This window comes from Nyctereutes procyonoides, unplaced genomic scaffold, assembly GCF_905146905.1.
Source record: "Nyctereutes procyonoides isolate TBG_1078 unplaced genomic scaffold, NYPRO_anot_genome, whole genome shotgun sequence".
Taxonomy (NCBI): Eukaryota; Metazoa; Chordata; class Mammalia; order Carnivora; family Canidae; genus Nyctereutes; species Nyctereutes procyonoides.
In genome coordinates this window covers 16,133,161-16,145,760 of record NW_026575082.1, presented here as the reverse complement: position 1 = coordinate 16,145,760, position 12,600 = coordinate 16,133,161, and positions in this window count along the sequence as shown.

The following is a 12,600-nucleotide window of genomic DNA, read 5'->3' as shown; positions in this document are numbered from 1 at the left end:
TAAGTGGTGCGATGCCCCATCCCCGGGCAAAGCTGTGTGGGCGGGCCAGGATTCCAAATCCAGAGCTTTGAAACAGAGAGATGCAAAATCACAGGTTTTGAGAATTTGAGCATTATAGGCGAGGTTTATCTGTAAATAATTTGTTTTCTGTGTCGGCCCATTTGCCATGCTTAGTGAAAAGTCCTGTATTTGCTAGGGCTAGTGTTGAGAGTAGAAGGGGTGTAATTTGAGCCCAAGCATCTGCAGCTCTAGAGCTCTGGCTTAAAGGAAAAAGCACATTTCTGGTATATTGCATAGCATTTTATGCATGTATTTTATTTTATGTGTGCATCACATGGGCAAATCAAAGCAGAGACAAAATAATTTGGTTTTTGGCAATCTCCCAAGTGTTCCATGACAGCATTTTAGGAGCTGGGTGGGTCCCAAGACCTCTGAATCTCTACACTTTCCTGCTGGCCACTCCTTCCTCCTAACAGTTTCCCTTGCGGCTCTTTTTGGGGAGCTCAGGCTCACCGTCCTAAGGCCACCATCAGCAGGTGGGTGTTAGCATGAGAATGAACCATGCTTTGTTGTTGTTTGTTGTTGGGGAGGGTTTGTTTTGTCCTGGCATTTACCATAAACTGTTTGGAAAGTTTTCTCTCTTCCTCCCCACACCCAGCCCTGGCCCTTACCAACCTGTTTACCTCTAGACAGCACGATCTGAGGCTTTATCTGCAGTCACACACAGTTTAAAATGCAATTCAAAATATTTGCCACATATATAATGAAAAAGGGTCTTATCTTTCATAGTCTTCTTCTGGATTTTGTTGTAAATGTATATGAAAATATAAAGAACTCTTGCAAATCAGTAAAAAGAAAGAAGCTCAACAGAAAAATACAGGGAGCACATAACTAAGTTTTACAGAAAGAATAAAAATTGTCGATAAATATATGTTAAAGGATGGTTTCATGAAAAATAAAGGAAATGTAAAGTCAAATCAGAAGGAAATACTTTTTTTTCTTTTTCAAATTGATAAATATTAAAATGAAAGACAACATGCAGTGTGGCCCGGGACTATGAAAACGCTTATTTTCATTCATTGCTGGTGGGAATGTAAATAAGTATAACCTTTCTGGAGGGCAGTTTATTTTTCTATGGGGGGAGGGGCAAAGAAAGAAAAAACTGCATCTTTGTTTTAAAGAAGCAAAAGAAAACTGGTAGAAAACAGGGGAAGATATTTTATAAGCCTCCTGGGGTAGGACCCTGTTAGAATAGGACCGATATTAAACCTATAAAGGGAAAAATAAAGTAGTCTAACTACCTAAAAAAGATTAAAGCTCTACATGCAAAAATATAAGTTAAACTCGAATACCCGACTGGCAAAAATCATTTCTGCAGCGTGTAGGAGGGACAAATGCTTGGTGAGGGGTTGTAGACCATATTATCCAATGCCTAATATTAGAGGCAATGTGAACGGGCCATGCAAACTTTTTGCAGAGTAGTATATCAAAAAATTAAAATGCATTTGACCTGGTGGGCGCCTGGCTGCCTCAGTTGGTAGAGCGACTCTTGATCTCAGGGTCCTGAGTTCAAGCACCGTGTTGAGTGTAGAGCTTACTTAAAAAAAAAAAATTAAATAAATAAATAAACTATAGCGTAAAAACAAACAAAAAGCCGATGGCATTTAAAAAAATGCATTTGTGAGATATCAGCCTAGCTCAGTGGTTAAACCACTTGGTTGTGACTCAGGTTGTGATCTCAGGGTCGTGGGACGGAACCCCCATGTCACACGGTGCTCCCCACTCAGTGGGCAGGCTGCTTACCCTCTCTCACTCCCTCTGCCCCTCTCCCTGCTCCTATGGGCAGTCCTCTCTGAAATGGATAAAGAAATCTTCAAAAACATTAAATAATAAAATAATGCGTTTGATTAAACTAAACCCATTTAGAATTAACCACTGCAGGGGTATGCATAGAAGAATGTTAGAAAACAAAACAAAAAAGTTAAAATATGTATGTTCAAGGATATTCCTTATAGCATATGTATAACAGCAAAATACTGAAAACCAACAAAATGTCCATCACTAGTGGATTGGTTACTACTGATAGCACATTCTATAATTTATGCTACTGACTTAATGAGAGAGATATATGGAAAAGACTTTTAGATAGAATACTAAGTGCGGAAAGATTACAGGAGAGGAGATGCAGTGTAATCTATTCTAAATATATATGTACACATATGCTTGTACCTTCATATAAACAAGTCTAGAAAGTTATATACTAAAAATAAGGAGTTATCTCTGGTTGAATGAGATAACAGGAGATTTACTTTTCAAGTCTCAGTTCTCCATACTTTTGGGTTTTTTATGATGAACAGACATGGATTACCTACACAATAGAAAAATGTATTTATATTTTATTTATTTATTTATTTATTTATTTATTTATTTATTTATTTAGTATTTATATTTTAATTTAAAAAAGTAAGAAGATAGGACAATTAGGTCTTTTTCCTATTCATTCTGCTATTTTTTATTTTTAATACACCCAACAATTCTGGCAACGTTATTGACATGGTAAATTATTTTATCCAAGAGGGTAGCTGGCTGGTTTAGTAGAGCTTACGACTCTTGATCTCAGGGTCATGAGTTCAAGCCTCATGTTGGGCATAGAGATTACTTAAAATTTTTTTGAAAATAATAAAATGGACATTGTTGTTGAAAAAAGAACATGCATATTTCAAGCAAAGAGAGCATGTTGAAATAAAAAGGAATTTCACCACTATAGAAATCAGTGAAAAGCATCCCAATTTTACTGTGCTGTTTTGTGATGTGGGAATGAGATGAGATAATGAAGACATAAACCAAGAGAGGGACAACATGGGCAGATCCCCCATGGCAAATTATGATAAAGACTTTCGCTATTTTGAAAAGTGCTTTTAGATATCTATATCTATATCTATATATATCTCACATATCTTGTGATACATATGTATATAATGGGTGATGGGCTTTAAGGAGGGCATATGATGGAATGAGTACTGGGTGTTTTATGCAACGATGAATCACTGAATTCTATCTCTGAAACTAGTAATACAATATATGTTGATCAACTGATTTTAAATAAATTTAGAAAAAATGATAAGTGCTTTTATTATCGCCTAAAGACTGCCAGTTCCTTTTTCAAAATTTTCTTGACTATGCAGATGAGAAATGTGATACTTAAAGAGAGTAAACAAAGTTTAGGTCCTAGTGTAAGTATTCAACAAAATATTGTTTTCCCGGAAATCTAGAAATATGAGGTAATCTGCCCAAGACCACATACTGAGTTAGAAATCATCAGAATTAAACCCCAAATTCCCAATCCTACACTTGTTTTCCTTTATTATTTTATGAAAGGACTTTAATTCTAAATTCTATTCCTCTTTTTAAAAACATATTTAAGTAATCTCTATACCCAACCCGGCCTTGAACTCATGACCCCAAGATCAAAAGTCCCATGTTCTTCTGACTGAGCCAGCCAGCTGGCCCCTGAATTCTATTCCTCTTTAAAATGTAGTGCTTTTAGGAGTGGCTGGCTTGCTCAGTGGGTAAAGCACATGACTCTTGATCTTGGAGTTGTAAGTTTAAGCTTCATCTTGGACATACAGCTTACTTAAAAAAGATAAGTAAAATCTTAAAACTTGGTGTTTTTAAGTGTAATCTCTCACTATTTTCTGGTTTCTTCTGAGAACTTAATGAGTTGTATACATTTACCAACTACAACTGAAATTTATAGAGGATAGAAAGGCTTCTTTCTTTTTTGTAATGAAGAGTTTATTATTTTTTAAAGTAATCTCTACTCCCAATGTGGGCCTCAAACCCACAACCCCTGAGATCGTGAGTTGCACACTTCACCGAATGAGCCAACCAGGAGCCCCAGAAGGCTTACTTGTCTTGAAAGATTTTTGTGGACTTCTTCTTCTTCTTCTTTTTTTTTTTTTTTTTGTGGACTTCTTTTTAGTGTTAGGCTGTTTTTAAAAACCTAGGATTGTTAAAATTTGCCTTTGAATAATTAATTATGCTGCTTCTTGCAATTTCTTTCAATGCTTCTGATGCTATTGAAGTACAATTTCAGAGATTCCCTTAGGTAAGTTATGTCCTGGGATGCCTGACTGGCTCAGTTGGTAGAGCATGAGACTCTTCATCTTGGGGTTCTGAGTTCAAGCTCCACATTGGGCATAGAACTTACTTTTAAAAAAAAGTTATGTCCAGCTTAGAGATCTATCCTAATATTAAGTGTTGGACATTGGGCTTTTACAATGAAAACTAGCTTTAAAAAATAAATAATGACAGGCACAAATTTCCAAGTTTCTTCTTTGTATCTGGGCAGGGCAGGAAATGACTATTTCTGATGTTGATCTAAGAACAACCAGGCCTTATCCTTATGCTTACACAAACATGTAGAAATGAATATCTCTAGGGGTACCTGGGTGGCTCAGTCAGTTAAACGTCTGACTGTTGACTTCTGCTCAGGTCATGATCTCAGAATTGTGAGATCTAGCCCCATGTCAGGCTCTGCACTGGGCATGGAGCCTGCTTAAGATTCTCTTTCTCCCTCTGACTCTCTAAATAAGAGTATGTCTATGTATTATGGAACCTTCAGTCTTTTAGAATGAAAGTCCAGATTTTGCTCCAAGACTATCTTATCCATTTTCCACAAAGAATCCTGGAAAACAATGAGAAAAAAAAAAACAAACTGGAAAATTTCCAAACTAGGAAAGCAGAGGAAGCCACAAGAATGTTTCCTACATTTTAAAAAAATATTTTATTTTTTAAGTAATCTCTACACACAACATGGGGCTTGAACTCACCACCCCAAGATCAAAAACCATATATACTTTACCGACTTTGCCAGCCAGGCACCCTGAACACTTTCTACTTTAGAGGCTATTCAAATAAATCCTTTTAGGACAAAACTCTGGATGGATATGATTCCACTAGAAAGTGTTACAACTATTTATTGCGAAGTCCAGCTGGAATGACAGTTTTCCAGAATAGCTCCAATCGAAGACTGAATAAACAGCAAACAGCTAAATACCTAAAATATGACTACAATACATACTCTCGCTTATATGAAGTTGTTTACAAAATGACTTTACAAAGATTTGGCCGTTTGAGCAATCAAAGGAGAAATTATATAATTGTTGGTATGTTTTCAAATCGCCTTGACTTAACCTTCCTTGGTGGGATTCATAAAATACTGATGCAATCCGCCATCAAGAGCTTGAACCTTTCCCATCCTCCCAGAACATACCAACCATGTGTCAGACTTCATTGTTGATATCCAAGTTCAGATGTAGGTCTCTCTTTAAGACCCGCCCAAGAGAAATCCATGAAAATAGGCTCCAACGGTGGTATGGAACAGTGCAGAGATCCTCAGCATCAGGAAATCACCTGCATTGCAAAACCAAAATCTTGTGTTTGAATCCCAGCTCTTCCCCATGTCACTAACTATGTAGTGAAGGGCTATGTAGTGAAGGGCAGTTTTCATATCTTGAAAAATGGAAACAAAACTTCTTTTACACTGTGGCAGTGACAATTGAATAAGATACTGTGAGATTTATACCCAGTTACATTATCTAACCCATTTTTATTATCTTAGCTCTCTAGGAGCTTATGGGTACAAAAAAAACAAAAACAGGAGATATAGTTGCTGAATAATGTTATAAAACTGAAAACTTGTGACTTCAAAACAAAAACAACCCCTCGGCTAAAAGTATCTCACAAAGATATCCCTCTCACTGGCAAGTGACATCAAAAACCACAGCCGCAAATAATCTTCTCATGACAAGGCAATAATTGATGGTGGGCAGGGGTGAGTGGGGACATCTCCTGGAGTGTCTTATGCAAGCCATCATTTTTCAGTCCTAGTTGGTCAGAATTTTGGGCTTCTGTCCCCAAAGTCCTTTTCAGATAGTAGAGTGTCCTTCATTGAGCTCCATCAGAAATATTTAACATACATACAGGTTATGACATTGTGTTTAAAAAAAAAGTCTATAATCAGAGAAATCACAAAGAGAGCACATTTATTTTACTAACTTGTCCTAAGGTCAAATCACATTTTTTTTTTTTTTTGCTGCTGGGAGCAGGGCAGAGGAGGAGGCTTTATTCTCTTCCTGTTTTACATAGATGGATATCCAAGGAACTAAAAATAGAACATTTCCCCTTTTCACTAAGGAGATCTTACCCAAGTAAACAACCACTTGATTACAAAACGTTCCTAGTCCTTCCAGATGTCATTTTCTTCTTTATTTTGTCTCTTTCTATTATTTTTGCTATGTTATTTTGTATATTGTTTGATTAGAAATGCATTGATGTTTAAAATTATTTTTAGACTCTCAGGAAACCAGAGCAATATGTACATTTCCTCTTCTCGTTTATTTCTTAACTCAGAAATTAGAAATCCTTGCCTTTCATAACTATTTCCACTTACCCCAGCTGTTGTGTGTGTGTGTGTGTGTGTGTGTGTGGTGTGTGTGTTGGAGTGTATCAGTGAAATAGTAGAATGATCTTGGACATTGTGACCAAATCGTCATGCAAAGCCATAGCTTCTGTCCAGAATCTAATAAAAGACTTCTTATCATTAAGAGTTATATGGTCCTTTCAGTTCTAAGATAAATATATTTGGGGCATGTAATGTATAGCATGGTAATTATGATTAACAATACTGTTTTAGGGATCCCTCGGTGGCGCAGCGGCTTAGCGCCTGTCTTTGGCCCAGGGCGCGATCCTGGAGACCCAGGATCGAATCCCATGTCGGGCTCCCGGTGCATGGAGCCTGCTTCTCCCTCTGCCTATGTCTCTGCCTCTCTCTCTCTCTCTCTCTCTCTCTCTGTGACTATCATAAATAAATAAATAAATAAATAAAAACAATACTGTTTTATATACCTGAAAGTTGCTAAGAGAATATATCTGAAATGATCTTACCACAAAAGGGAAAGGTAATTATGTGAGGTACTAGAAATGGTACCTAATGCTATGGTGATGATCATTTTACAATACAGAAATGAATCAAGTTGGCACCTCGTATACCCGAAACTTACACAATGGTATGTGGTGATTCTATCTCAATAATGCTGGGGGTGCGGAGGCTGTGGTCTTCAGATTGGAAGTTTATGAAGAGAGTCCAGGTGAGGAGGAAAGCATATTTATGTAGTTTAAGATGGAAAGAAATACAAAATCAATTAAGAGACAACAGGACGGGAATTGCAGGAGCCCATGGGCAGGAGTATGACTTCGGGTCACCATGGCCGATGGACCTGCAAGTGACGAAGTCCAAGTTCTAGACCGTAAATAGGGCTCAGGACGTTTCATCAGAGTGGCTGATGAGAATCCAGTGAGTATTGATGGGAATATCACTCCCACATTTGTTTATTTTGAAAAGATAGTTTCCTTTTAAAGTAATATCTTTCAACCTGTAGAAGAATTTGAATTAGGTAAAGAAGTGTCTTGGGGATCCCTGGGTGGCTCAGTGGTTTAGCGCCTGCCTTCGGCCCAGGAGTGTGATCCTGGGGTCCTGGGATCAAGTCCCACATCGGGCTTCCTGCATGGAGCCTGCTTCTCCCCCTGCCTGTGTCTCTGCCTCTCTCTCTGTCTCTCGTGAATTAATAAATAAAATCTTAAAAAAAAAGAAGTGTCTCAGAGAATCAAATTTTTAGGATTAATGTTTGAAAAGGAGATTACGTATGTTTAGTATCCTATGTCCATTAATGTCTAAGAAAATATGATGTGCTCTGGGACACCTGGCTGGCTCAGTTGGTGGAGTGTGCAACTCTTAATCTTGCGGTCATGAGTTCGAGCCCCATATTTGGCATAGGGATTACTTACATTAAAAAAAAAAAGGAGTGCCCGGCTGGCTCAATTGGTAGAGCATGCGACTCTTGATCTTGGGGTTATGAGTTCAAACTCCACGTTGGTGTAGAGATTACTTTAAAAAAAATATGTATTGATTTTTGACTTGTGTGTTATTCTGTGTAGTTAGTGTTTAAGAAATTTAGGCCTAAATTTAAATGAGAGTTACAAGGCCACATCCTCCCCACAGGACTCCTGCTCTCCAAAACTCTTTTCCCTATCTCCGCCCACCTCCTCAAATACAAAAGTCATCTAAACAAAGCACGTTAACTTGTTCAAGATCCAGTTAAAGGGGCACCACTCAAACCCCCACCATATGACAACCCAGTGGTAGTCATTGTATATTCTTTTTAGATTTTATTTATTTATTCATGAGAGACACACAGAGAGAGGCAAGGACATAGGCAGAGGGAGAAGCAGGTTCCCTGTGGGGAGCCTGATGTGGAACTTGATCCCAGGACCCTGGGATCACGACCTGAGCCGAAGGCATATGCCCACCCACTGAGCCACCCAGGTTCCCCGATGGTGGTCATCTTAAAGGATCACTGAAGCCCACAGTTAACAAGGAGCCAGCTCGGGCCGCCCTCCCACCACCCCTTCCCCCACCCCAGGTCCAATTAATCACCACTGCTCCCTCACAGAGGTAACTCATGTTAAACATCTCATTGACTTATTTACTTATTTCACAAAAGCTCTTAAAGCATTTCAAATCTATCAAACTTCAGTTTGCACCATTTGTGGCTTTGGTTAGGTTGGGAATTAAGTCATGCTCCCTGCTCAGAGTCTTCCACAAAAAAATGACAAGAATAAACCAAACCAAAATATTTTTACAAACCACTCACACAAAAAAAGGATGAGAAACAGAATGTTTACAGATGCCGACTGCTGTCAGAGGTTTGGCGGGTTTTTTAAACTGCTAAATGCATGGAAGCTATAATGCCTTTTCTTGTTTCCAGCTGGTTAATAAATGCCCTGTCCTCTCCTGTTATGGGCACACACACACCACAGACAGTCTCCTGGGTTGCATGGTGCTAGTTTAAAAAAAAGTTACCAGTGAGTGAGGCCAGACAATGCTTCTCAAGTTCTCAGCGGTGTAGGAATCACCTGGAAAGGCTAAAATGCAGATTCTGACTCTGTAGGTCTGAGGTGGGGCCGGAGATTTTGCATTTCTAGCTCTCAGGAGCTGCACAAGTTTTGGGTCCCTTCATCTCATCGCGAGCAGCCAGGATGGTAGCGGTGAGTTAGATCTGTGTAGGACTAGAGTGTTTAGTTTTGCTCAGGAGGCAAAAACTTAGAAGCCAGGCTCTGCCAAGAAAGATAAGTCCGTTGTGTACGTGGCATTTTCGTTTCTTAGAAAACATTGGGGGAGGGTTGCGTTTTTTTTCAAAAGTCACACTGACACCAATGGGTCTCTTATATCTGAATCTCCTCCCCTTTTCTTGCATTTCTATCGCTCTGTGCAATTCCCCTGGAAATTGCCCAGGTCCCTTAAAATTCAGGACCTGTGGCAGGGGGGCCAGGGGCGGGGCGTAAGCAGTTCTAGTGCTGGAGGTGGGAGTTGGCTATTTATTTAAATCCACTCCTCTGGTCATAAACCTTTAGGGCGGGGAGGCTGAGTTTTGAGGCTGAGATGAAAGCAAGCCTAGGCTGAAGAAACAATGACAAAGCCATTCACTTGTCACTTCTGGTACTGGTGAGGGTGGATGCAGGTGCCCAGCAAGGCCTGACAGCAACATCCTTCGGGATTAGTTATGACCCAGGCATCAAAGAAGGCCATCTAGAAGCCCAGCTGCCCGGAGGAAAATGATAGCCAAAGGAAAAAACAAGGGTGGGGCCCCTCTGAAGAGACAAAATGTACCCTCACTTTCATCAGGGGCTACGATCAGCTGAGCAGATCACTGAGCCCCTGGCCAGAGCTCTGGAGGACTCAGATTAGAGAGCATGTGTGTGTGTGTGTGTGTGTGTGTGTGTGTGCATGCATGTGTGTGTGTGTCAAAGGATGGTGATGGGAAGCGAGACCCCACTGTTACAGATTTTATAACATCTAGCTCAAAACAGCCCAAGAAGAGACTGTGGACAGGGCCACCCTGGGCAAGTTCTACTTTTTGTCCCTGTAAGCAATATTATTCTTACTACCCAGGGCTTCCTCTCTGCTCTTCCAAGCCAACCTTTGCCCCTGCTGGCCCAGGCACAAATTTTCCCAGTAGGGTTCTTTCAGTTTCAATAAGTTAACTGAAGGCTTGGCAAGCGTTGGTGAGAATCCCACATGCAAAACCACCACGCCTGGCCGCCGCATGGAAGGGCACACTTGGGAACAGAGAGTCTCAATCCTGAAGTCCCTGGAGACCAGATGTCACTGGCAGCACAGGCCTTCAGGGTGTGGCTGCCTTCCTGGAACAGGGAAGGGCGGGAATGATCTTTAAAATCCCAGTGCTTTTGAAGTCTGAGTCGAAATGAGGAAGGAGAAGGGAAGAAGAGGAAACCCAGAAAAGCAGGAACTGTGAGGGCAGCTGACAGAGAGCGGACTTTGAGGTTCAGCTGCCCTCCACGCAGAAAATGATATCCTCCAATCAGTTGTACGGTCTTCACCTCTCATGCTGCCCGAGAGCCGAAAAATAGAGACCTACGTGGAACTTTATCTTTGCAAAATGCAACCCTACCCGGAAATAGTAACAAGCTGTCAAGCCACCCACATGCTGCTGTGAATTAGTCTAATTTCGAGTTGGGGATTAGAACAGAGAAAATTTAGAGAGCAAGGAATAAAAGCTTTATTGTACACTTGCGGGCTGGGTCACGGCAAAGGTGCTTCTTGTTCACGAGCACAGACAGTGGAGGGCAGGGTCAGGGTACAGCCACTACTCATCTCTGATGAGGATGCAGTCTGGCCAGAAAGGGGCTGATATTATGTACACTGGGACGGTGGACTGCTGAAGGAAGACTGCAAAAGATGAAGGAGCCAAGGCTTTCTTCAAAGGTGCCTGGTCCAATGTGTTGAGAGGCATGGGTGGAGCTTTTGTACTGGTGTTGTATGAGGAGATCAAAAAATACGTCTAATGTAGTTAAGACTCAGGCTCATCGGTTCCAGATCCATTGTGTGGTTTAATAGACTTTTCCTATGGGAAGTAAAAAGAAAGATCTGGGATAAAACCAGACTGAAAGGAATACCTCAGAAAAAAAAAAAAGCTTCATTGAGTGTTCATTAAACCACAAATGTATTTTGTATTTATTTTACATTTAAATTCCCATGTCAGACATAAAATAACTTATCATACTTGTGCAATTAACTGAAGAACTGATAATGAAGATAACTGAATGTGAAATCTCAATAAAGACCACTTAATGCAAACTCACATCCCTGTCATCAGACAGTTCACATCTTCCTGGCACAAGTTAATATAGATTTTTATTTAAAATAAATAAAATCTGTCTTTTTGGCTCATCTGTTGAGCATCTCAGTGCGGAGGGGGAGTGTCGGGTGCAGGAAGGGGAGCTGGAGATACAGTGGACGTGGCCTTCAGCCCATGGAGCTTATGGTCTAGTTTGGGAGACTGATAAAGAACACCATGCCAGTAGCACCACTCAAGAAATAAAGCAGCTACATTTCTGGATTTATTATGAGGAAGGCAGGTGAGGAAGGAAGATCAAGAGGGATCAAGAGGGAGAACTCTTTCAGATCAGGTGCAGAGAAGGCATTTATTTCATCTCAGTGGCATTTCAAGCTGGGATCCAGAGGACGGGAGAGTCAGCCTCAGCAGAGTCTTGGCAGAGGGTAGGGCAAGGACCAGCAAGTGCAAACAGGTTGAGGAAAGACAGTTTCCTGTGATGTAGAAACTGGGAGATGGACAAGATGCTTGGATGTTAGATTTCAAAAATCCGAGTTCAAACCATGACTGTACACCTACCAGCTTTGTGCCCAACACACACGTTAACTCTGGGATTTTTGAGGTCATTTAGACACAGTGGTTAGACACATTGTCCTCACCCTACTGGCCGCTGAGATTAGAATTCATGGATTCCACATTTCACTTGACTTCTACTTTGGAGTTCCCTACGCATTGCTGATCATTTGCCATTTCTGAGGAATATAAAATAATCTTTTACTCTCCCACTGACTTTTTTTTAAAGACTTATTTATTTATTTATTTATTTATTTATTTATTTATTTTTGAGAGAGAGTGTGTGTGTGAGAAGGGGAAGGGAGAGAGAGGGAAAAGAATCTCAAACTCCATGCTGAGCAGGGAGCCCGAAGTGCGGCTGGGTCCCAAGACCCGAAATCATGACCTGAGCCAAAACCAGGAGTCAACGCCTAACTGGCTGAGTCATCTGGTGCCCCTCTCACATTGACTTTCTTAATTCTGATATTTTTAATATTGTTACCTGTATGACTTCATGTCAAGGTCCTGACAGGTGTCCCAATCATTGATCATACCTTTATTTCATTTTTCTATTACTTGGTAGGCCTGAAAGATACCAATTCATCGGACTCGGATTTGAATATCACATTTTGCTCCGTATTTTAATTTCTTTCTTATTTTTAGATTTTATTTATTTATCTGTTTGACAGAGAGAGAGCTCAAGAGCACAAACAGGAGGAGCAGCAAAGGGAGAAGGAGAAGCAGGCTCCCACATGAGCAAGGAGCCTGATGTGGGGCAGAGGGAGAGATAATTTTTTTTTAAGATTCTTTATTTATTTATTTATCTTATTTATTTATTTATTTATTTATTTTT